Source organism: Tachysurus vachellii, chromosome 16 (assembly GCF_030014155.1).
Source record: "Tachysurus vachellii isolate PV-2020 chromosome 16, HZAU_Pvac_v1, whole genome shotgun sequence".
In the NCBI taxonomy this organism is placed as follows: domain Eukaryota; kingdom Metazoa; phylum Chordata; class Actinopteri; order Siluriformes; family Bagridae; genus Tachysurus; species Tachysurus vachellii.
In genome coordinates, this window is record NC_083475.1 from 2809959 (window position 1) to 2834691 (window position 24733).

At 39.1% G+C, this 24733-nt stretch overlaps 1 protein-coding gene and 2 pseudogenes across 1 annotated transcript in view; all 3 read left to right on the top strand.

Moving 5' to 3' along the window:
• Positions 1 to 24733, top strand: part of LOC132858895 (uncharacterized) — a 338173-nt gene that overhangs the window by 77941 nt on the left and 235499 nt on the right. The window lies entirely within an intron of this gene.
• On the top strand, positions 9562 to 10094 carry LOC132858919 (histone H1-like; annotated as a pseudogene).
• LOC132858927 (histone H3-like) lies at positions 11309 to 11717 on the top strand (annotated as a pseudogene).

A 24733-nucleotide genomic window follows, 5' to 3' on the forward strand; every position in this document is an offset into this window, starting at 1 on the left:
ATAAAAATTAATCTTATTCAAAAAGCCTTTAAGTGACAGAGATAGTAATTTATTAGGACAAAAAATGAAAACAAATCATAGAAGTAAACTTACATTTCACCATTTTTTCACCATCACTTGTGGTGCATGGTGTGTGCGATGAACTGCCCCCTGGAATGCCAGCAACCACTGGTCGCCCTTTATTAAGGGACAGAGCCAGCTCCTCAGATGGGGTGAGGGGAGGTGGTGGTGGGCCCCTGCCAGTTAGACGGGCTTCAGTCTTCTTTCTATTAGCTACATGACAGAATGAATATACTAAATCCTGTTATAATAATAGTTCAGTAATTGTGTAATCAAATATTACCTTTTTGCAGAATGTTTTTGTGTTTCATTTTGAATTGGCTTAAAGTTCTTGTGGCTCCAGAAGGATTACTCACTCACTCACTCATTTTCTACCGCTTATCCGAACTATACTCAGGTCACGGGGAATATGGTGGATATTCTGTGAAGCGAAACACATTAAGGTGATTGCTAAGATAGTCCCCCCGAACAGAAGTGCCGCAAGCCGCGGCAAACTGCGGCAAGAATTGCAGAATGCCGCGGCAAAAGACGTTCGTTCTTAAACGCCACATCTGTATGCATGCATGGAGACAGCACTGGAATCATCAACTGTATAAAGCCCTGGAGTTTCAGTACCAGTGTGGACTTGAGGCACTCAACAAGAACCTTCCAGAAATACACATAGACCTCGTGTTTAAGTGAGAATCTTTGTATCTGTGTGTGTGTGTTGGACTGGATTATTTTGAAAAATTCTGTGTATTACTGGGTGCAGTGTGTCTTTCTTATGAGGGTTTGTTACAGGTGGGTGTGTGTGTGTGTGCGTGTGCAGGCAGGGCCGCACACAGTTCCGGCCTGTGTGTGAGGAGCTGCGTATGAGGTACTACAGAGAGTTTAAGCGCTTCATCAGCATCCCCAATCAATTCAGAGGTGTGTATGAAAGCGATAAGGGGGCAGAGTCTATATTCAGCGCTATGATTGACAGCAACTCCCGAGCTTTCAACACCACCTACAACAATGCTGAGCAGCTGTTCAGCAGACTGTATTCAGGGTGAGAGGACACACACACACGCACTTCTCTAGTCAGGTGTACCTGTATTTATTAAATTATGTATATAGTTAAAGGTGAAAGAAAAAACAGTAGATAGATAGACAGACAGACAGACAGACAGACACACACTGACTGACAGATGGAAAACGCAACTGTGCCACAGCTAAGACTTTAAGTATTAGAATAATTATTTCCCCTTCTTCTGGCCCGTTTCTCACAGGGAGTTGTGTTAATATGAGTGTGTTGAATGTTGGGTCTTTCCCTCCTCCTCTTCCGGTGCGTCCCCATATGGCTGTATGTGTCCCATGCGCTTGTGTGTCAATACACACCACTGTGCGTTAATGGGTTTTATTAGTTTCACTTCCTCTTGCCAGTCTTCAAAAGAAATGCTGACTCTTGGTTTCTGTCTTATGGTTGAGTGTGTAAATATCTCTCTCACACACACGCAAACTTCCACTTCCCTCTTTGCTCTAATGAACTGAACATTCAAATGTCATCTCACTTTCACACATTTCATCACGGTTAAGAGGGATCATGGGATAACAAACATTCCGTACTCGTGAAAGACTATAAAGCAGAATTCATCCATGTGAAAACGAAGTCAACCCTTTCCATCGTCCCGCATGCTGAAGTTAATCCGTGTCTCTTAAAAAGCGTCAGCCGTCGTCAGGATTTTGTCACGAGCCGCGTCTCAAGTCCGAGTCTCTGAACCTACGTTCACGATTACGTTTATTAACTGAGACTGGTTAAAAAAAACCCAGAAGACTTTCTTTCAGAAGGTTTGAAGGCTAAAATTCACCTGTATAACATTTATATTTCAAATGTACCATTTTGTTGTGAATCCCAGCAAGAGTTCAAAATATTAGTTCACCAAATTCAGCAAGTGTCATTTTCTGATCAGACATTTTAAAGGAAATGATTGTAGATCAAGTGACAAGTTCACATGGGGTCATGACCCCTATGGTGGGAATGTCCAGTGCAGAAGAATGTTAATAAATCTATGATTAAATAAGTGTGTGTGTGTGTACAGGAGTGGGTGTTGTTGGGACAGGTGGATATGGAGGCTCTGGTAGAGAAACACCTTCTCACGGTACAGGACTGGGAAGGAAACTTCAAAGCACTTAAAGTGAAGGTGAAAGGTAAACACATACACACATACACACACGCAAAGTGTGTTACTTAGGGATAAATCTGTATCAAAAATATAATTTATAAAGAGTGTGTGTCTGTATGTCTGTGTGTGTCTGTGTGTGTGTACAGTATGTGTGTGTGTAACATGCAGAAGGTGGATTGCTTCACGGTGAACTGTGAGCCACTGAAGGCCACTTGATGACTTGATCCAGAGACTATTTGACACAATGCTGACAGCTCTGAGGAGATCCATCCAGGGTAACGTGTTCAGATTAATTGAGTCTTATCGCTTCCTTTCTTGAGCTTTGTGTCATTGCTGTACAGTACTTAGAGGAGCTCCAGAAGTTCGATGGGATCAGCTCCGACCCACAGATGATGTCATCGAGTCCTGTGACCCCGATGCTCTGCAGCGGTGTGTGGAGGGAGTGAGGGAGAAGAGAGAGGAATTTAATGAGCTCTAAAACACACGGACAAGGCTGCTGTATGATACACATACACACACACTTTCTGTATGTTACATACTTTTATTGCGATTTCAGAATATTTCTCATTATAACTGATATTTTTTCCCGCACAATATTGTAACATATAATATTATATCAGCGTAATTAAGGGTAATTATACACATCTGTGCATGTAGGGAGGATTGTGAGCACTTTGGGCTCAATGTTCCAGACATGTCTCTTGCACACTACATGACCTTCAGTGTTGTTCAGACATGTGGAGCCTATATGAGCAGTTTCAAAACACACTCAACACCAGTGCACAGCAGGACTGGATCACCTTCAGGTGTGTATATTCACACACTCACACACACACAATATGATAAAACATATGTACAAGTTCTTCACATAGCAGCACTATTTTATTGTTTGCTGTGTGTTTTCCCTGCAGGAGCAGGAAAAACAAATGGACAGGAAAGACATGGAAAGACAGGAAAGACATGCACGCTCACAAACACACACACACATGCGCGCACAAACACACACACACACATAGACACAAATGAACACAAACAAACACAGACAGACAGACAGACAGACAGACACACACACACAGACACACTTATGCGCTGATGTTTTGTCTGGAATGTTTTTGTGTGACCGTGTGTGTGACCGTGTGTGTGACCGTGTGTGTGACCGTGTGTGTGACCGTGTGTGTGTAGGAATCCACAGTGTGGACTTTGATTCAAGCTGCTGCAGAATCACAGCCATGAAGTCACTAGAAGGAGAGTCTGTCCCTCTGAGGAACACAATCACCATCTCTAATGATGTAGAGGTCTGACACACACACGCTCACACACATGCACAGGGCTCTCAAGTTTTGAGGACAGGCAAGCGTGACATCCCCCATAAAAAAAAATAAATAAATAAAAAATAAATAAAAAAATTTGATTGCTGAGTTGATTGCACACATACACACACACACATAATTACAAGTAGTTAAGAAACGCTAGGAAGAATCGGCCTACGGTAGGGAATTAAGAGATGCCCTTGATAAAGAAGGTATCCAAGAAAATGGAGGTCAACTAAAAACCAAAATAGGAAACTTAGAATTTAGAATTGACACGGGAGCTGATGTATCCACGGTATCCCTTTTACTTCGCTCTTCAGTTCTTCATTTCTCTGGATCAACACTACTCCTTTTCTCATCAGATTTAGTAAAGCACTTGTCTTGTGGGGGCGACTTGTATGTTTTACGGAAGAATGTGTCATGCCGGTTTTCCTGTTTGAGGCCATGTCGTAAATTTCCTCTTTCATGAGGAGGCCTCATTGCAATTACTTTATGATTAGCCTTGGCCTGTCGGTGATAATATTCACGCTGTGCAGGTTTTGAGGTCTGCCTTCCTTTCTGTGTGAAAGACCGATCCTTCTTTCCTCCTTTTCTTTAATCAAGGCAGAGTTTCTGTCGTATTTTAAAGACCAGCCGAGGGTGAGTTTATAGCCGCCTTATGGCCATTGCCTTCACACACTCACAGACACACACATTTATACTCACACTCACACACACACACACACACACACACACTCACTCACTCACTCACTCACACAGAGCATGTACACACACACACTTATACTCAGTCACACACTCACACACACACACTCACACACATACTTACTGTATACTCACACACTCAAACACACTCACACAGACACACACACTCACTCACACAGCACGTACACACTCAGTCACTCGCACAGAGCATGTACACACACACACACTTATACTCAGTACACCCTGGGAGTAGGTGGTGGTGGGGCCGGGCGTGTCTCTTCATGAGGGGACGGTTGTGTCTCTGCATCACCCAGACGAGGAGGAGGAAGATGAAGATGAGTTCCCAAGTGATGATAATGATGTCAGCATTCATAAAGACAAGGCCAAACACAAGGGTACACACACACACACATGTAAATGAAAGGTCTTGTGTGTGTGTGTGCTTGTGTGTGCGAGCAGGTCTGGTTATAAAGTCTGATCCTGAGATTGAGACAGAGAGCGAGGCCAGTGAAGGGTCACATGATCCTGGGAGTCGATCTGAATCACCAGAGCTTGACGATGTTAAAGGTACTGACACTCGGGCTGTGTCCCAAATCGCGAAATCATGCCATGGTTACTATGATGACAGACTGTTTCTATTATACACTGCTTGCCGAAACCGAAGTGCCAGCGCATTTTGCACTCTTTAGACACGTAGTGAAGGAAACGTTATGTTTGGAACATGGCCAATGGGAACAGATTGTTGCCATAGTAACTGTCAGTATTCACATGCAGTTTATGGCGTACTCTGTAGACACTTTGTGTTGGTGTCACTTCGCTCTTGGTGGTCTGTTGCCATGGTAACCGCACACTCTGTTGCAGAAACATTTTATTAGCTAACATACAATAACTGTACATATCGGACCCAATGGACTTATAACTATATTACAGTTTTAAAATATCTATAATATGTAGACTGTTCTATGAAGGTAGAGTAATGTGATTTGGGAGGTAACACTGTTGTCATGGTGATCACGGTGGTTACGGTTGAATGAATAGTTAAGTATCGAACACAGCTTTCTAGAAGATAGTGTGTACTTTATACAAGTTTAACTGTGTGTGTTAGTGTTTCAGGACGAGGTTCTCGGCACTCTGCAGCGAGGTCTGGAGGAGAACATCAGCTGTGACAATCTGGTTCTGGAGATCAACTCACTCAAGTGAGTCATTAAAGAGGGAATAAGAAGTAGCTGTGATTTAAGGGTAATAAAATCCCTCAGGGTGGTGAAACAGGAGTATCATCTGCTCTAATATCATCCGCTCTAATATCATTTACATTTACAGCATGTGACACTCTCTTATCCAGAGCGATGTACAGAAGCGCTTAAGTCTCTATCATTGAATACATCAACTGTGGGTCACTAGGCTACAGACTTTAGATACCATGGGACTAAAACATTGTTCAAAGTTTATACATATAATACACACATCCAACAAACAGGGGATAAAGTGCTAGTTCAAGTTTCTCATGAATAAGTAGGTCTATAACCATCATTTGAAGAGATCCAGTGACTCAGCTGTGTGGACCTCTAGGGGACATTTATTCATCCACCTCGGTGCAGAACAAAAAATAGTCTTATAGTAAACGTCCCTCTTACCCTGAGAGATGGTGGGACCAGTGGAGCAGTGCTGTAGATCTGAGGGTGTGAGGAGTGATAAGGGCTTTGAGGGAAGAGGTAGATGGTCCGTTTCTAGGCTTTGTAGACAATCAGTGTTTAAATCTGATGTGTGCAGCTACAGGGTGGTGTGTGACAAAGGCAGGTTGAAAACAAGCTGTGCAGCTGTATTTTGGATCATATGCATCATCAGCTCTAATAACAGTAACAGTAATTATGGTGATTTTACAGGTATGCTTATAACAGAGGTATTCAAATAAAATTTAAAGAGGTCCAGTAAGAGAAAGTTTCTTGAAGCAAAGGTCCAGAAGATCTTAATGTCTAACTAGTTAATGTGATATATATTTATGTAGCCTAGTAGTTGTATCAACATCTGCAAGCAATCAATACCTGACTGTCAAATCAAATAAATTCAGTACAATCTAAAACAATATTTATTGTCACGTAACATAGAACTGAACATATGTATGACTGTAGACATGTATAACGTTCTCTCGTTAAATAAATAAAAGTAGGGGTACATTTCAAAATAAGAGAAAATAAATAAAATGTGAAATTTGTGTGTGTTTAAATAAAGTGCTTAACTTTCCATTTTATATCACAGTGAGAGAACTCGAAAATTGTTGAAAATCCTTTGCAGGCAATGACTGCCTGAAGTCTGGAGCCCATGGACGTCACCAGAGATTGGGATTCCTCCTTTCTGATGCTTTGCCAGGCATTAACTGCAGCTGTCTTCAGTTGATGTTTGTTCGCGAGTCTTCCATGGAGAGCTCGTTTGAAGGCATGATGTAAGTTCATAGCAACAGATTCCAAGTGCAAATACCATACTTAGAATCAACTCCAGACCTGTTACCTGCTTAATTGATGAAGAAATAATGAAGGAATAGCCTACACCTGTCCATGACACAGCTTTTGATTCAACTGTCCAATTACTTTTGGTCCCTTGAAAAAGTGGGCTGGCTACTCTCAAGAGCTGTAATTCCTAAACCTTTCCTCCAATTTGGATTTAAATACCTTCAAATTAAAGCTGAGAGACTTTCAGCCCACTATACCTATACAACTATAGCCTGAATATGTTTTGGTAAATACCTAAAAAAAAAAAAAACTAAAATTGTGCCCGTGTCCAAATATATATGGACCTAACTGTATATGAAAATTGTACTCTACTTCTAAAGATTATCAGTCAAGAACTAAATGTATTGTTGCAATTTTGAAATTTGGCCAACAACATATAAGATCAAATATTATTCATAACAGCAAAGTTTTAATTATGTACTTTATTGCTTTTATATTAGTTTTCTTCTTGTGATTGTCGATTATAGTAGTAGTAGAAGCAATATTCTAAAATGTGCAAATGTAGCACTGAGTAAAAAAAAAATAAACAATAATAATAGTAACCTTCAACTATGTAACCATTGTGCGTTTTTTTTAAAACACAATTCAGGAGATGTCCAATGTCTACATAGTTTGACATGCTCTTTATCACTATTCTAATTTTGTTTCATTTTAACTTGATTAAACCTATTCACTCAGTTCCTTTTCACTCCGTTTCTTTACACTGTATCACTAAAACTCTGGGTCCACCAAAAAGTTCCCCTTAGATGTGACAAATTCAGAAAATGAATGAAAAACCTTGGTCTTGGGTTTGACTGAAGATCATATTCAGAATATTTGAAAATATCCTAAAATGATTTTCACACACTGTGTATACATTTTACACTATGTTTTCTGCTTTCTTTGTTTGGCCACATCATTATCCATTTAAATCCAGCTCAGTATGAGCTTGGATATTATATTACCCTAGGTACAATAGATTATCTGTATAGTTACACAAAATTATAGCAATGATGTATTTTTGTGACTAATGTGAATAATCTCTTGTATTTTATTTTATTTAAGTTATTATTCCAAGTCTTAAGTCCTGAACTTCATACCAGGTGACTGTGGATCAGCAGAACAAACATGGGGATGTTAGGATAAGAAAGAGGACAGAAGACTTTTATGACTAAATCATGTATTTGCATATTTTTTGTAATGTTTTCTTATGTCAGACTTAAAACCAGCAAGAATGTTAAACTGAACATAGACAGCATTTAAAAATGTTATACATTAGAGTTATAGTGACTGTCAGTAAATTCATTGTATTTGTTTATTGGTTATTGAATGTAATTTTTATTAAATATAATAAACCCCAGACCCTATGGTGCTTTGTTTATTTTAAGGGTTAAAAAAAACAACAAAAAGAAAATCTCCCCAAAGGACTTCACTATTATATGAAAAGACACTAAAGAAGCAGCGCTTCTGAGTAGAGGCCAGATAAAGGACAAAAGATCAATCTGTTCCTTCCCCAGAATAATCACCATGCTCAATTACACAGAATTTGTATCATTTACTGAAAGTGGACACTTTGTTACTACACAATTAATTATATATAATGATGTCACATCTATTAATATAAGAGGTGAAAATCATGAAGATTTAGGAGGGGAAAAGCAGCTATTACGTATTACTTTAGCTTATTACTTTAATGATCCAAATGACAAGAAATTACAGACAGAACATGAGGACTCAGGACACAAAGGGACAGTGGATCTAGACTCACAAAGGTAGAACATTGACAGCGTAAAGAAATGAACAGAATTAAAAACAGAGCCTCGTGTAGATGTAGTCTTTTTTTTTTTTTTTTTTTTTTTTTTTTTTTTTGAGCTAAATAAATTAACAGCAAAGAAAAACTAGCTGCATACCCTAATCTAAACTAACTAAAAGTACAGTGGGTGGCACCAGGACTCTTAGCTCTACATCAGGGTCATCTCTCTGCCCACTGGTGCTTTTCTATCTTTTGTCCATTTATTTATATGAATGAACTGATAACCAGTGAACTGTCAATTCAGGTGGACTACAGACTTTAACATGAACTGTGAGTAAACATTTGAAGTGACTTTTCATATAAAAGCTCGGTCTGAGCTGAGATCTAGTGATTTTTTAAAGTGAATGTTACAAGGTGAAAATTTGAAATGAATTCTTGAAAAAAAATTCAACTCATTTTGAAGATTAACAAGGAATTTTATTGAAGTTTATTATTTTTATTCCTTTAATGTTGTAAATTATTTTTTAACTACTTTCATGTAATTCATCACTCAATCGGATGTAATAATTAATTAAGTAAAAAAAAAAGTGTTTAATTTCTTTATCACTAGCTGAAGTTTTATTGAGAGCTGTCAGGGAGAAGGGTGTCTCAGAGAGAGAGAGGGCGCGCGCAGGTACAAGCACAAACAGAGGAACACAACAACAGCAACACGTCTAAACAAACAAACAGAAACAAAGACACACGCAAATGGACACCCACAACTCGCTCTGTCTGTCTCTAGTATACATGTGCTTAACGCAGCACAAACGGATCTCCATTACAATTATTACACACAACACTCAGTCGGTACAAATACATCAGTGTCATTCACAAGGTTCTCCCGCAACTCGGTAAACACCACTTACAAGCCCCGAGCCTCTTTTTGTCTACTTTTTACACGCCACATCGCCCCAAATGCACTGCAAGCCGGAGCGAGCCCCAGACGCACCGTACACTTTTGTGCTCGGTCGAGAGTAGGAAGGTTCCTGTGTTACACAGCGTACAGCGGTACATTCGTTTATTCTACTATTAGCTCCCAAAGAGAGAGAGAGATAGAGAGAGAGCGAGAGATGTCTGAAGTCGCTCCCGCTCCCGCCGCCGCGACGGCCAAAGCGCCCAAGAAGAAGGCAGCTTCGAAGACTAAGAAAACAGGCCCCAGCGTCGGCGAGCTCATCGTCAAAGCGTCCAAGCTTTGGCTGCCGGCGGATACGACGTGGAGAAGAACAACTCTCGCGTCAAGCTCGCCGTCAAGGGCCTCGTTACTAAAGGCACTCTGGTGCAGACCAAAGGGACCGGCGCGTCTGGATCTTTCAAGCTGAACAAGAAGCCCGCAAAGAAAGCCGCGCCCAAAGCGACAAAGGCGGCCGCCAAAAAGCCCGCCGCGGCTAAGAAACCCGCAGCCAAGAAGTCTCCCAAGAAGACAAAGAAGCCCGTCGCTGCCGTCAAGAAAGCCACCAAAAGCCCCAAGAAGGCCAAAAAGCCGGCGACCCCCAAGAAAGCAGCTAAGAGCCCCAAGAGGGCCAAAAAGCCGGCGACCCCCAAGAAGGTAAAGGCTGTAAAGCCCAAAGCGGCGAAGGCCAAAAAGGCTCCCAAGAAGAAGTAAACAGTGTTTATGTTTTTTTACTCCTCAAACAGCTCTTTTAAGAGTCACCCATATTTTCCCTTAAACAGCTGTTTCCTATTCTGATAAACAAGATAAACAAAATGATGACTTCATGATGACTTTAGTGGATTCTGTCCCGAGTGTTTAGGCAGCTACAGAGTTGTACATTCACCTTCACATAAACGTATGAACAACTAGGGACAATTGGACAGTTTACATTTTAAATCCATGTGTATTTGTCTTTACTCTCTTCTATACTAATATATGCTTTATAGATATAAAACCAGTTAATAATCAAGATACTGATTATAAATCAGTTTACAAATTATTTTCTCTCTACAATCATATGCATTTAGTCTTTTTTTTTATTTTCATTTTCTCTCTCACACACACACGGGAGTGGGAGGGGCGTGTGGCATACAGTAGAATGATGGACTGACCCTGGAATTCTACGGCGTGTTTCGGATTGGTTCTTCCGTCACAAGGATCTTAGCCAATGAGAGAGATGACGTGATGGTTATATCACAGAGTGCTAGAAGAACAGCGCTGTTATTTCGTTGTTGTTCTTAGAACGTATCTGAGCTACAAGATGAGCGGAAGAGGCAAAACCGGCGGTAAAACTAGGGCTAAGGCCAAGACTCGTTCATCCAGGGCCTGACTGCAGTTCCCTGTGGGTCGTGTGCACAGGCTTCTGCGTAAAGGCCGTCAAGACCAAGTAAACTCGCTCAGCGCTGCGTTTCTCACCAAAAAAAGGCTCTTTTAAGAGCCACCCACTTTTACTGAAAAAGTGCAATTTCATCCTGGTTTTTATTAATGCTGTGAGTGTCAACTTTATAAAGACAATTCCCCAAATAAGTTTTAAAATCTAACACTAATAATAACTGGTCTTGTTTAAAGACGGATGACAGACAATAATAATAATAATGAAGCCTGCTCTCTAAATGACAGAAAGAGACAGTAGGTTGCTGACAGAACAAAAGCGCTGTGCTACTGCGAGCGCCAGTAAAATAGGGGCGGGCGGTTTGGGTATCGAATTGTGTGCATGACAGAAAACGGTCCAATAGTCATCAGGTGACGTAACGCGTTCTATCCAATGGCAGACGTCTGCTTTCAATCCGCCCAATGAGAACAGGGCGGCGTTAGGGCTTAAAAAGACAGCGTTCGGCAGCGTCGTTTATTGTGTTTTTCCTCCGCTAAGTTCACAGCTCGACGCTATGGCAAGAACCAAGCAGACCGCTCGTAAGTCCCTGGTGGCAAAGCGAAAGGAAGCAACTCGCCACTAAGGCTGCTCGCAAGAGCGCCCCGGCTACCGGCGGCGTGAAGAAGCCTCACCGTTACAGGCCCGGCACCGTGGCTCTGAGGGAGATCCGCCATTATCAGAAGTCCACTGAGCTGCTTATCCGCAAGCTGCCCTTCCAGCGCCTGGTGAGAGAAATCGCTCAGGATTTCAAGACCGACTTGCGTTTCCAGAGCTCGGCCGTCATGGCCTTGCAGGAGGCTAGCGAGGCGTACCTGGTAGGGCTGTTCGAGGACACCAACCTGTGCGCCATTCACGCCAAGAGAGTGACCATCATGCCTAAGGACTTTCAGCTGGCCCGCCGTATTCGCAGAGAGCGCGCTTAAACCTCAATTCTGTCTAACATACACAAAGGCTCTTTTAAGAGCCACCACATTCTCTCTGATAAATGAGCACTTCTTCATGTGTGTGTGAGCTCAGAGTTTGTTGTATGAAGTTCACTTTGTGTGTGTTAATTATATATATTTATATATGTGTGTATATAAACACACACATTATATATATATATATATATATATATAATTTAGAGAGATAGAGATATAAATATATATTTATATATATATATATATATCTCACATGTACGTGTATCTGCTTTACAGAAATGATTTAAAGATGGAGAGTACAGAGTGTTTGTGTTAGGAATATTGTGTTCAGGGATAAGAAGAGTAATTGAAAATAAATAAATATACATTTATTTGTATAGTGCTTTTAGCAATGGACGTCTCTCAAAGCAGCTTTACAGAACATGAACACAACATAAAGTTATATAGAGATTAATATAAAATACAAACTCAAGGTTAATATTAGACTTATTTAAATGTGTTTGTATTTATTCCTGATGAACAAGCCTGAGGTGACTGAAGTGATTGTAGTAAGGAAAAACACCCTTATGGATAAACCTTGAGAGGAACCAGACTTAAGGGGGAACCTCATCCTCATGTGGGTGACACTGGAAGGTGTGATTATAAATATACAGTATGACAATGTTCTATTGAATATTTAATGAAGCAGAGTCCAACTGGAGCTGGTAAAATAAGATTATTGCCTTACTGAGTAAAGAAACAGAAGGCTGAATTATTATTATTATTATTATTATTTTATTAGTATTATTATCTAATTTGTAATTAAATATTAAAATATAGTAGCATGGACAAAAAAAGTGTTTATTCTTTGTTTTGTGTTTAAACAGAAAGAGAGCTAAATTCACCAGTGTTGATTATTATGAGCTAATTATGACCTCAGGTACAGAGCTCTAGAATTACGATGAATGTTTGATTGCCAATTTTGCTTCTGTTTGCTCCTTTAAGTAGTAGTACTAGTACTGTCGCTGCTGATAGTAGTAGTAGTAGTAGTAGTAGTAGTAGTGGTGGTATTAGTAGTAAATTGTATTAAAAAAACTCACAATGGTTACAAATAGTTTCAGGTTACTATTATTTTTAGTAGTATTTTTTATTTATTTATTTTTTCCTTTTACCCAGTGCTACATTTGCACATTTTAGAATATTGCTTCTACTACTACTTCTAACAAAAACAACAAGAAGAAAGCTAATATAAAAGCAATAAATTGCATAATTAAAACTTCACTGTTATGAATACTATTTGATGTTATTGGCCAAATTTCAAAATTGCAACAATACATTTAGTTCTTGACTGATAATCTTTAGAAGTAGAGTACAATTTGCATATACAGTTATGTCCATATATATTTGGACACATGCACAATTTTTTTTTTTTTTTTTTTTTTTTAGGTATTTACCAAAACATATTCAAGCTATAGTTGTATATTTATAGTGGGCTGAAAGTCTCTCAGCTTTAATTTGAGGGTATTTAAATTCAAATTGGAGGAAGGGTTTAGGAATTACAACTCTTGAGAGTAGCCAGCCCCCTTTTTCAAGGGACCAGAAGTAATTGGACAGTTGAATAAAAAGCTGTTTCATGTACCAGTGTAGGCTATTCCTTCATCATTTAAGCAGGTAACATGTCTGGAGTTGATTTTAAGTCAAACAGGCCATCATTAGGCTTCATAAACAAAACAAATCCATCAGAGAGATAGCAGGGACATTAGGAGTGGCCAGATCAACAGTTTGGTTGATTTTGTGAAAAAATAGAATGGAATGGTGAGCTCAGCAACATAAAAAGGCCTGGCCGTCCACGGAAGACAACAGTAGATGACTAAAGGCAGAAAGACTCACGAACAAACATTAACTGAAGACAGCTGCAGTTAAGGCCTGGCAAAGCATCAGAAAGGAGTAAACCCAATCTTTGGTGATGTCCATGGGCTCCAGACTTCAGGCAGTCATTGCCTGCAAAGGATTTTCAACAAAATATTTAAAATGAACATTTTATTTATGATTATATTCATTTGTCCAATTACATTTGAGCCCCTGAAAATGTGGAGACTGTGCATAAAAATGGTTGCAGTTCCTGAACCTTTTACTTGATAATTTTGTTCAACCCCTTGAATTAAAGCTGAACATCTGCTCTTCAAATGCATCTTTTTATTTTTTTTTTTCCATTTTCAATTTATTCTGTGGCATACATAGCCAAATGTATGAAAATGTTGCATGTGTCCAAATATATATGGACTTAACTGTGTGTGTGTGTGTGTGTGTGTGTCTGTGTCTGTGTCTCTGTGTGTGTGTGTGTGTGTGTGTCACAGTGATTAATAACCGGCTTGAAATCTGTTGATTTCCAGATTCTGGCAGTCACACACAACTATCACAATCACACTTCATTGCTCTGCTTTCAGTACAATAGCTGTTGTCTTGTTTATCTATAACTTATATACATGTAATCTAACATAGCTGTTCAAATGATCCCATTTACAGTTAGGCCTGTGTCTAGACGGTGTTGACTAAATATTTCAAGTAGAACAGTGATGTTTTGTTTTGATATTTGTATTTTGTCTTCAGTGAGCTTTCCTTGTGAATGACACTGAGTTTTAGAATGAGATTAGTGTTGGAGACAATATAGCTCATTTAGACTATAAACCTTATAGATTCTGTAATATTTTGTGTTTTACAGCTGATAAAATGACTCCTGAATGTTGTCTTTACATTCCTTTCTGCGTTGCCTGTAATCTACTATCAGGGTTAAACATGGGCTCGGTTTATAATGTACCCAGACAAACGGGGAACACCGGGCCTCCTAGTATTGGACCTAGGAGTATAGAATACAGTTCTCAAGCCACAGATGTGCTCAAATGGATGTTTTACATCTTAACGGTGCAGGTTAATGTTGTACAACCACAGAGTGCTGTTAATAACATCTATACATCGCTGGGTGTTGGTCTGTATATTTTTATTGAAATACTCACTTTGTATACCTTGGGTTAAATTCTACTACTACTACTACTACTTAGGGTGACCAGACGTCCTCTTTTGCCCGGACATGTCCTCTTTTTGAAACCTAAAAATGTGTCCGGGCGGAATTTCTAAATCGTCCGGGATTTTGTTATTCTAGCCTCAAACGTGTTTACGGCGAATTTGCATTGCACTCTCTCTTTCATTCACATACTAGTCACGCCCTTCCCCTACAGTTCGCTTTGCATTGAGTGGAAGTGTAAGGTGTAGAGCTACCGTCATTGGTCAATAGTATTCTCTGTACACATTTAATTGGTCAGTCACCTCAAGCGCCTTGTTTACCACTGGCAAAGCGCATGGCTACCCGGCATCTTCAGCCATGCCGAAACGCAAGTGTAAGTTCACTGACGAATTAAAACAAAAATTCTTACTTAATGAGTAATCGTAGACTGTTGGGAAAGATTCAGTCCTCTGAAAAATATGCCCCACGTGAGGAGGACTGACCGGTTAAATTATATCTAACATACCGGTTAAAGCCCCGCCCATTTCAAAAACAATCCCCGCCTACTTCCGGGTTAGGCCCCACCCACGCGCGCTGAAGTGTCCTCTTTTTTCACACACCCAAATCTGGTCACCCTACCATATAGATAAAACCTGTTATAAATTTCATTTACCATGCCAGTAGCTATTAATGACTCTTATTATACACCCTGATGTCTCCTTTATATTTTTTTGTTGTTGTTGTTGTTGCTTTTTTTTCTTTTCTCTTTCTTCTTTTCATTTATTGCTACAATGTTATATCTGCTTCAAGCATCACATGCATTGTGTCATTATCTCTATGTATTTTTAATTTCTTTTTTTTGTTACTCTTTACTCTCTCTATCACCCTCTATTTGGGTGTGGTATTTGTATATGTGTCCTGTCTATCTATGTTCAGTGTAGTGTTTATATATGTATCGTGTCCATCCATGTTTTGCGTTTGTCTACAAACCATGCAAACACCATGCAAACACTTAACCATTGTGTTGTCCTCCTATACAAATTAGGAGCGCTGAGTCAACTTGACCTTGTCTGTTTTGACTGCTTATAAAAAATGTAGCCTTTTTTTTTTTACCTTTTTAGTCTAACTTGTTTCCAACATATTAACATTCATTCATCTTCTACCGCTTATCCGAACTACCTCGGGTCACGGGGAGCCTGTGCCTATCTCAGGCGTCATCAGGCATCAAGGCAGGATACACCCTGGACGGAGTGCCAACCCATCGCAGGGCACACACACTCTCATTCACTCACGCAATCACACACTAGGGACAATTTTCCAGAGATGCCAATCAACCTACCATGTATGTCTGTGGACCGGGGGAGGAAACCGGAGTACCCAGAGGAAACCCCCGAGGCACGGGGAGAACATGCAAACTCCACACACACAAGGTGGAGGCGGGAATCGAACCCCGACCCTGGAGGTGTGAGGCGAACGTGCTAACCACTAAGCCACCGTGCCCCCACATATTAACATATATTTTGCCAAAAAAAAAAAAAAAAAAAAAAAAAAAAAAAAAAAAAAAAAAAAAAAAAAAAAAAAATATATATATATATATATACCGAAATGATGCTACACACACACACACACACACAGTCAAACACTGTTCAAAGCATATATATATATATATATATATATATATATTTATTATGCCAAATATATATATATTTGGTATAATAAACCTTATTTATATACAAAAATGCCTCATTTTTAGTAAAAAAAAAACAGAATTTTTTAATTATTTTCACTATAGAGGCACAAAGGTTGATGCACGATTACAGGCTGGTATATTTCAAGGGCAGGAGATTGTTTTGACCATTTTTAATGTCAGCAAATAATAAAACCTGTTTTTTTACAGGCCAAATTAACTCGAATGCTTATAAATCAAAAATTTTACAATTAGCACCATTCTGTTTATAATATATATTTTACACTTGTAATATGTATTTTGCCCACCTGATGTCATCTGATCAACCAACAACAGGCTACACACACACACAATGAAAAACATGCCATAATTTCATGTGAATAAAACTTTGTTTACCTCCTTATGTTTTGTTTTATTATACTTAATTTATGAATGATAACCCTTATGAAATTTTGGCATGTTTTGAGTAAAATAAGCAGAAATTATTAAATATTATTTTGGATAACCACTGACTGATAAATGTCAAACATTACTCAGCATATCTCCAGGCCAAAGCTGACTGATGCAACTAAATTCATAAATAAGAGAGAGGAAACAAATATGATTTGAATATGAAAACACAATGTGTGTGTGTGTGTGTGTGTGTGTGTGTGTGTAAAGATTGTTGGTAGAAGAAGAAGAGAAGAGAAGATATTGTCCCCAGCTGGACAAATGCATATAACAAGTGTGAAATATTTACAAATGATTGTTTTTGTTTTTTTGGAGGCCCAATGAATTGCAATGCCCAATGCTTGTGTGTGTGTGTGTGTGTGTGTGTGTGTGTGTAAAGCTTGTTGGTAGATCAGATTTTGCCCCCAGCTGGACAAATACATCTAACAAGTGTGAAATATTTAAAAATGAGTAGCTTTTGTTTTTTCTTGAGGCCTAATGAATTGCTATGCCCAGTGCTTGTGTTTGTGTGTGTGTGTGTGTAGCATCATTTTGGTAGATCATATTTTGCCCTCTGCTAGGCAAAGGTATATCAAAAGTGAGAAATATTTACAAATGTGTAGCTTTTTTTTTCTTGAGGCCTAATGAAATGCAATGCCCAATATGTGTGTGTTTGTGTGTGTGTGCATGTGTGTGCATGTGTGTGTATGAGTGTGTGTGTGAAATGTTTACAAATGTGTAGCTTTTTTTTGTCTGGAGGCCAACTGAATTGCAATGCCCAATGCTTTGAACAGTGTTTGACTGTGTGTGTGTGTGTGTGTGTGTAGCATCATTTCGGTAGATCATATTTTGCCCCCTGCTAAGCGAAGGCATATCAAATATGTGAAATATTTACAAATGTTTGGCTTTTTTTTCTTTTCTGGAGGCCTAATGAAATGCAATGCCCAATTTGTGTGTGTGTGTTTGTGTGTGTGTGCATGTGTGTGTGTGTGTGGAGTGTGAGTGTGTGTTTTGGGTGCGTGTGTTAGTGGACATTTTACGTGTGAATTTTTGTGTCTGTATGTTTGTTCATTGTGCTGAAAAGGGCAAAAGTGTGACCTATTGCCCCACTAAATGTGGCCGAGTCAAAATGACCCAAGCGGATAACGAACACGTAGTATATACTGTTCTGAACACATAGTTCAACGAAAATAGACAAAATTAATTTTGCTTGCAAAGTTCATAATTTGGAACAATCCTGGTAAATTTCAGGCAAATATGTGGAAGAAAACCAAAGTTATGACACATTAAATTCTTCCAGCAGGGTCAAAAAGACCCAGGGACAACATGAAGGTTAACCTAATAACATGGAATGTACGTGGCTTTCATAATACCTCTAAGAGAATTAAAGTAATCAACCACCTTGTTAAATTAAAGGCAGATATTTGCTTTTTACAAGACACACATTTAAAAGATAAAGAACTACAACACATCCATTTCAAACAATTCGACAAAATATTTTCATCTACATTTAACAGTAAACAAAGAGGCGTTTCCATCTTGATAAACAAAAACATCAGCTTCACTCTCACTTCTTCAATCTCAGATCCAGAAGGAAGATTCATTATCATCAATATATCTATTAATCACTTAACTTTTACACATCGTTCTTCCTCTAGAATAGATTTCTTTCTTGTTAGTAACTCACTAATTCAACAGATATCAGAAAACACTATCCATTCGATTATTATCAGCGACCACGCCCCTTTAACATTAAACATCCCAGTACAGAAAAAACCTCCACAAGATGGCGCTTCAACACCTCTCTCCTAAAAGACCCCAACTTCAACACTCTTATAAAAAGAGAGTGGGCATCCTTTCTGGAAATCAATGACTCTTCAGAAATCTCACCATCAACACTTTGGGAATCAGGCAAAACAGTCATGAGAGGCATAATTATATCATATTCATCGCACAAGAAAAAACAGCATCAACAATTGGAAAACACTCTTGAGCAGAAAATTAAACAGCTAAGTAATCAACAGTCTACCACCGCATCTGAAGAAGCACAAACCGAAATGAAGCAACTAAGGACCCAATTGGATAGTATCATAAACAAAAAAACACAGTTCTGTATACAACAACTCAAATCTGATCAATTTCACCTCAGCAATAAAGCAGGTAAATATCTGGCAAATATGCTACAATATAAAAAAGACAAGTCACTCATCCCATTCATTCTGGACCCTCAAGAAATTAATAACACCTTTCGCCAGTTCTACAGCTGTTTGTATTCTCCTGGCACTCAACCTCTACAATCTGAAATTGAATCCTTTCTTAACACTCTGGACCTTCCCTCATTAACCACAGAAGAATCAAACTTTTTAGAACAACCCATCCCCTTTGAAGAACTCAGCAAAGCATTACAAAGCATGCCAAATAACAAATCACCTGGACCCGAGGGACTACCGGTAGAATTTTACAAACACTTTTGGGATATTTTATCACCAAATTTTAATAGATTACTCACAGAAATTCAAACTACATCTACCATTCCCACAAATATGAACACAGCACTTATCACTGTCTTCCTGAAACCAAACAAGGACCCAACACATCCCGCTAGCTACCGCCCACTATCATTAATCAATACTGACCTGAAAATTATCACAAAGACTCTAGCAACCAGGATTGAAACAGTTATGCATTCACTAATTCATCCAGACCAGACAGGCTTCATCAAGAACAGAAACGCAAACAGATAATATTTGCAGACTTTTCAATCTTATCAACATTGCACAAAGACAGCCACAGGAAACCATAATTGCATCATTAGACGCAGAAAAAGCATTCGACAAGGTCAACTGGACATTCTTATTCACCACCCTCCGTAAATTTGGTTTTGGAAAGTCATTTATCCAATGGATTACAACCCTATACACTTCCCCAAAGGCAACAGTCATCACAAATGGGATCACTTCACCAAGCTTCACCTTGCACCAAGGAACTAGACAAGGTTATCCACTCTCTCCATCCCTTTTTGCCATATTCATAGAACCACTTGCTGTAGCAATACGCCAAAACCAAAAAATTAAAGGAATCCAAGTCAACAAATCTCAACACACAATTAGTCTATATGCAGATGATGTATTATTATATTTACAAACTCCATCCCAATCACTCAGCGAAAAACATTCAGTGTCATCAATTGGAACAAATCAACTATACTTCTGCTATCAGGAGACGGTGTGGACTCAGCAATTCATGATCTCTCCCTTCCCCTCAACATAGGCAACATCAAGTACTTAGGTATTTCAATCTCCCCCAAGATGTCAGAACTATACAACCTCAATTATGCCCCACTTCTCAAGAGTATAGAAGATGATTATAAACGATGGAACAAGCTCCCACTTACACTCATAGGCCGTATCGCAACAGTTAAAATGAAGACTCTTCCACAGATTAATTACCTATTCTCAATGATTCCGACTACTCCGACAGACTATTGGTTCAAAAAACTAGACTCTCTCACCACTCAATTCTACTGGGAAGATAAAAAACTGAGGATATCACTTACAACACTCCAAAACTCAAAACAGTTAGGCGGACTTGAAGCACCAAATTTCTTGCACTATTACCTGGCAAACCAACTAAAGCACTTATATAAATGGACTCAACAACATACATATTCCAACTCATGGCTTGATCTTGAGCAATATCTGTGCTCCCCGAATTCAATCGCAGACCTTCCCTTTTTACCACAGTCAATCAAAAACCTAGACTTCTATAATAACATTACAATATCAACAACTCTGGCAGCCTGGTGGAAAACCAATAAAATTACAAAATCACTTTAAGCACCATGTAGATACACCCCACTTTGGCACAACCCTGACTTCCGTCTTCACAATGAATCGATCCATTTTCCTAAATGGCAGCAAAAGAGCATCACCCACCTCCACCATGTATTTGAAAATCACAAATTTATGCCATTCACCTCAATTATCCAGAAATTTGAGATCGAGAAAGACCAATTTCTTCACTACCAACAGCTTAAATCTTTACTCAAAAGTAAAATAACTTTAACTAATACCTTACAGCCTTCTAAAACCAGTGAACAGTTAATGGAAATAGCCAACCACCCAAGAAAACTCATATCTAAACTTTACAGACTCATCACTTCATCTAACCCGACAATTACCCTGCCCAAGGAAAAATGGGATATCGACCTCACGCTCCCTTCAGACCCGGATTTATGGACAAAGATCTGTAGAAACACCTTCAACATGACCACCAACACCAATTTACAACTCATACAATATAAAACCATCCACAGAACCCACATCACTCAGAGTAAACTATTTAAAATGGGAAGATCTGACACAGATACTTGCTCACAGTGCACCTCTGGGAACACAGACACCTATCTCCATGCCACCTGGCTCTGCCAGCCCGTTCACTCTCTCTGGACTACAGTAACCAACACACTGTCTTCAATCCTGGACTGCAGAGTACCACTGTCTCCTACACTCTGTCTTCTAGGAGTTATTTCAGATACCCCCATCCCTCCCAAATATAAAATCCTAGTCCTTATCTCTCTAGTTGTCACTAAGAAAATAGTCTTTCAAAACTGGAAATCGAAATCATCTTGTCATATCAACCATTGGACTAACCTAATCACAGAATTCATTTTGACAGAAGAAACCATAGCGCATAAAAGCAATAATATATCTGCCTTTAAAGAAACTTGGAAACCACTCATAGCCTTTCTACAAATTCAACAGTTAATGTGAACCTAGTGCATTCCCATTACCCCCCTACCCACCCTTCACTCCAACCACCCCTATCTTTACCCCCCAACAACACCTAATAGACACACGTACAGATATACCAACCCTACACTCCTCGCCTGTCTGTCTGTCTGTCTTTCTGTTTCTGTCTGTGTGTTTGTCTGTCTATGTCTGTCTCTGTCTGTTTGTCTGTTTGTTTATTTGTCTGTCTGTCTCTATCTGTCTATCTGTCTTTGTCTGTCTATCTATGTCTGTTTATGTCTGTCTATGTCTTTTTTTCATCTTACAGTATGTATATGACACTTTCTAAAAGAAAGAAAAAAGGAAAAAGGAAAAAGGGAAAAAGAAAAGAGAAAAAAAAAAATATATATATATAAAATGTCTTGCATAAATATATTGAATACATTTTGAAGCAATAAAATACACTGTCAACAAATACAGTGTCTTTATTTTTGTTGTGTGAAGTTAATAGTCTAACATTCTGTACCAATTTTTTTTCTTCAAATAGATAATTTATATTAATACAGTTCTTCAAAAATGTGTGTCTAACACAATATATAAGTTAAATAAATGACCAATGAAAGATATTTAAGAAAGAATATTTTGTAAACAAATCTAAGCAATGCCACAAGCACAGCTTCTTGCGTTCTTACTAGTATAGGTATGACACAGAATACAGTCTGAACTTAAGGGACAAATTGGAGAAATGGTGATGCAGGTGCTGATGTTCTTGACATGTTTGTCAAAGTTGCAACAAGACTGAAGCAAAGAGAAAAAACATCAACATGAATCCCTGTAGGCATTATTATCCAACCGCTGCTCATTAACAACTCACCATAATTATATTCACTGCTTCTTATCATAAGTACTGCATTATCAGGACTGTCAGTCATCAAATCATCTGTATATTACACACTACTGCTGCTGTATATTGACAAAAAGCATAATATTTCACAATATTGGTATTTGCACTCCCACACTTTATGTACATTACTAATCGTTCATATTCTATATTTATATTTTATATATTTTATTCATTCAATATTCATATTTTACACTCATTCTGTCTATATTGTATCTCATCGTCTGCATTGTTTTCTTGTATAGTATAGTGTTATTTATGTACCTTTGAGAGTCACAAACTGCTGGAACCAAATTCCTTGTGTGTGTCAACACACTTGGCCAATAAATCTGATTCTGATTAAACATTGTTGATATGTCTGTGCTCTTTAACTAGGGTGGCAGAAGTCTTCCTGTCTAGATATAAACAAGACATAAACAACTGTTAAGACTACAAGTTATATTTGCATTAGGCATCACTATCCCATCTCTATGACTAAAATTCCACCTCTTAAACATGTCAGTTTCACATTAAATGTATACAACTATGTTGAAACTAAAATGCTCCTGTTACTGCCATTTGATTGTCCACACTTTTTATTTAAGTCAGTTTACAGTACCATTTTAGGCTTCTGTGATGTATTCCTTACACTACTGAATACGTCTGCATCATTGTCAAAATCACTTTCCTTTGGTCTCAACAAGTGGTTAATTGAAGCCAGTGCCCAGTAATCTTTTCTTTTTCTAAGCAAATTATTTCCCTACAATTGTATTTGCACAGCAATCTGACCTCCCCTTCAGTTACAGCTCACAACCTTGGAGTAACCATTGACAATCAACTGTCCTTTCCCTCGCATGTTTCTAATGTGAAATGCTCATGTCAGTTTCTTCTCTACAACATCAGAAGGATTGTGCCATTTTTGTTTACACAGGCTTTTCAGGTACTTGTTTAGTCTCTTGTCATCTCAAGACTGGGCTACTGCAGCTCACTGCTGTCAGGTCTACATATGAACACATATTGTCCTAGGCAAATGACCCAAAATGCAACTGTCTGACTTGTTTTCAGTTGTCTGTAGCTGAACGCATCAAATTCAAAACACTGATGCTTGGCTACAAAGCCAAAAATGTTCCAGCTCCCTCTTACCTCAAAGCTCTTATCACCTGCTAGGTCCCTCCCCATATTTACTGATTATCTTTTCAGTTTCTTTGTTGATTTGTATATCTGGGGTGTGTGTGTGGGGGTGTGTGTGTGTACAGAACCTGCACGTGTGTTGGAAAACCAGTTATAGAAAGCACAGCTGACATGTTAGGAGACTACATTTACATTTACAGCATTTGGCAGACGCCCTTATCCAGAGTGACGTACATAAATGCTTAAATCTCTAACATTGAATACATTAATGCTGGCTCACTGTTACATACTTAAGATACCATGAGTTTAAAACATTTGTTCAAAGTTACAATGAAAAAGTGTCAAAGGTGTGTTTTTTTTTTTTTTTTTTTTTTTTAAATGCAAAAGATAAGGAAAGAAGTGCTAGTTGAAGTGTTTCCTGAATAAGTAGGTCTTCAACCGCCGCTTGAAAATAGCCAGTGACTCAGCTGTCCGGACCTCTAGGGGAAGTTCATTCCACCACCTTGGTGCCAGTACAGAGAAGAGTCTTGTAGTATTCTTGCCTCTTACCCTGAGAGATGGTGGAACCAGTCGAGCAGTGCTGGTAGATCGGAGGGTGTGGGGTGCAGTGCAAGGAGTGATGAGGGCTTTGAGGTAAGAGGGAGCTGGTCCATTTTTGGCTTTGTAGGCCAGCATCAGTGTTTTGAATCTGATGCATGCAGCTACCGGAAGCCAGTGGAGGGATCGCAGCAGCGGGGTGGTATGCGAGAACTTTGGCAGGTTGAAAACAAGCCGGGCAGCTGCATTTTGGATCATTTGCAGAGGACGGATTGCGTTCATAGGTAGACCTGCCAGCAGTGCATTGCAGTAATCCAGTCTAGAAATAACAAGAGACTGAACAAGTACCTGAGCAGCCTGTGTGGAGAGAAATGGCCGAATCCTTTTAATGTTGTAAAGAAGAAACCGACATGAGCGAGTCACATTAGCAACATGAGAGGAAAAGGACAGTTGATTGTCCATGGTTACCCCAAGGTTGCGAGCTGTGGCTGAAGGGGAGATCAGATCGTTGTGCAAGGATATAGCAAGATCATGACCTGGGGATGAATCACCTTGGATGAACAGCAGCTCAGTTTTGCTAGGATTAAGCTTTAACTGATGAGCAGTCATCCATGATGAAATTTCTGCCAGACATGCAGAGATCCG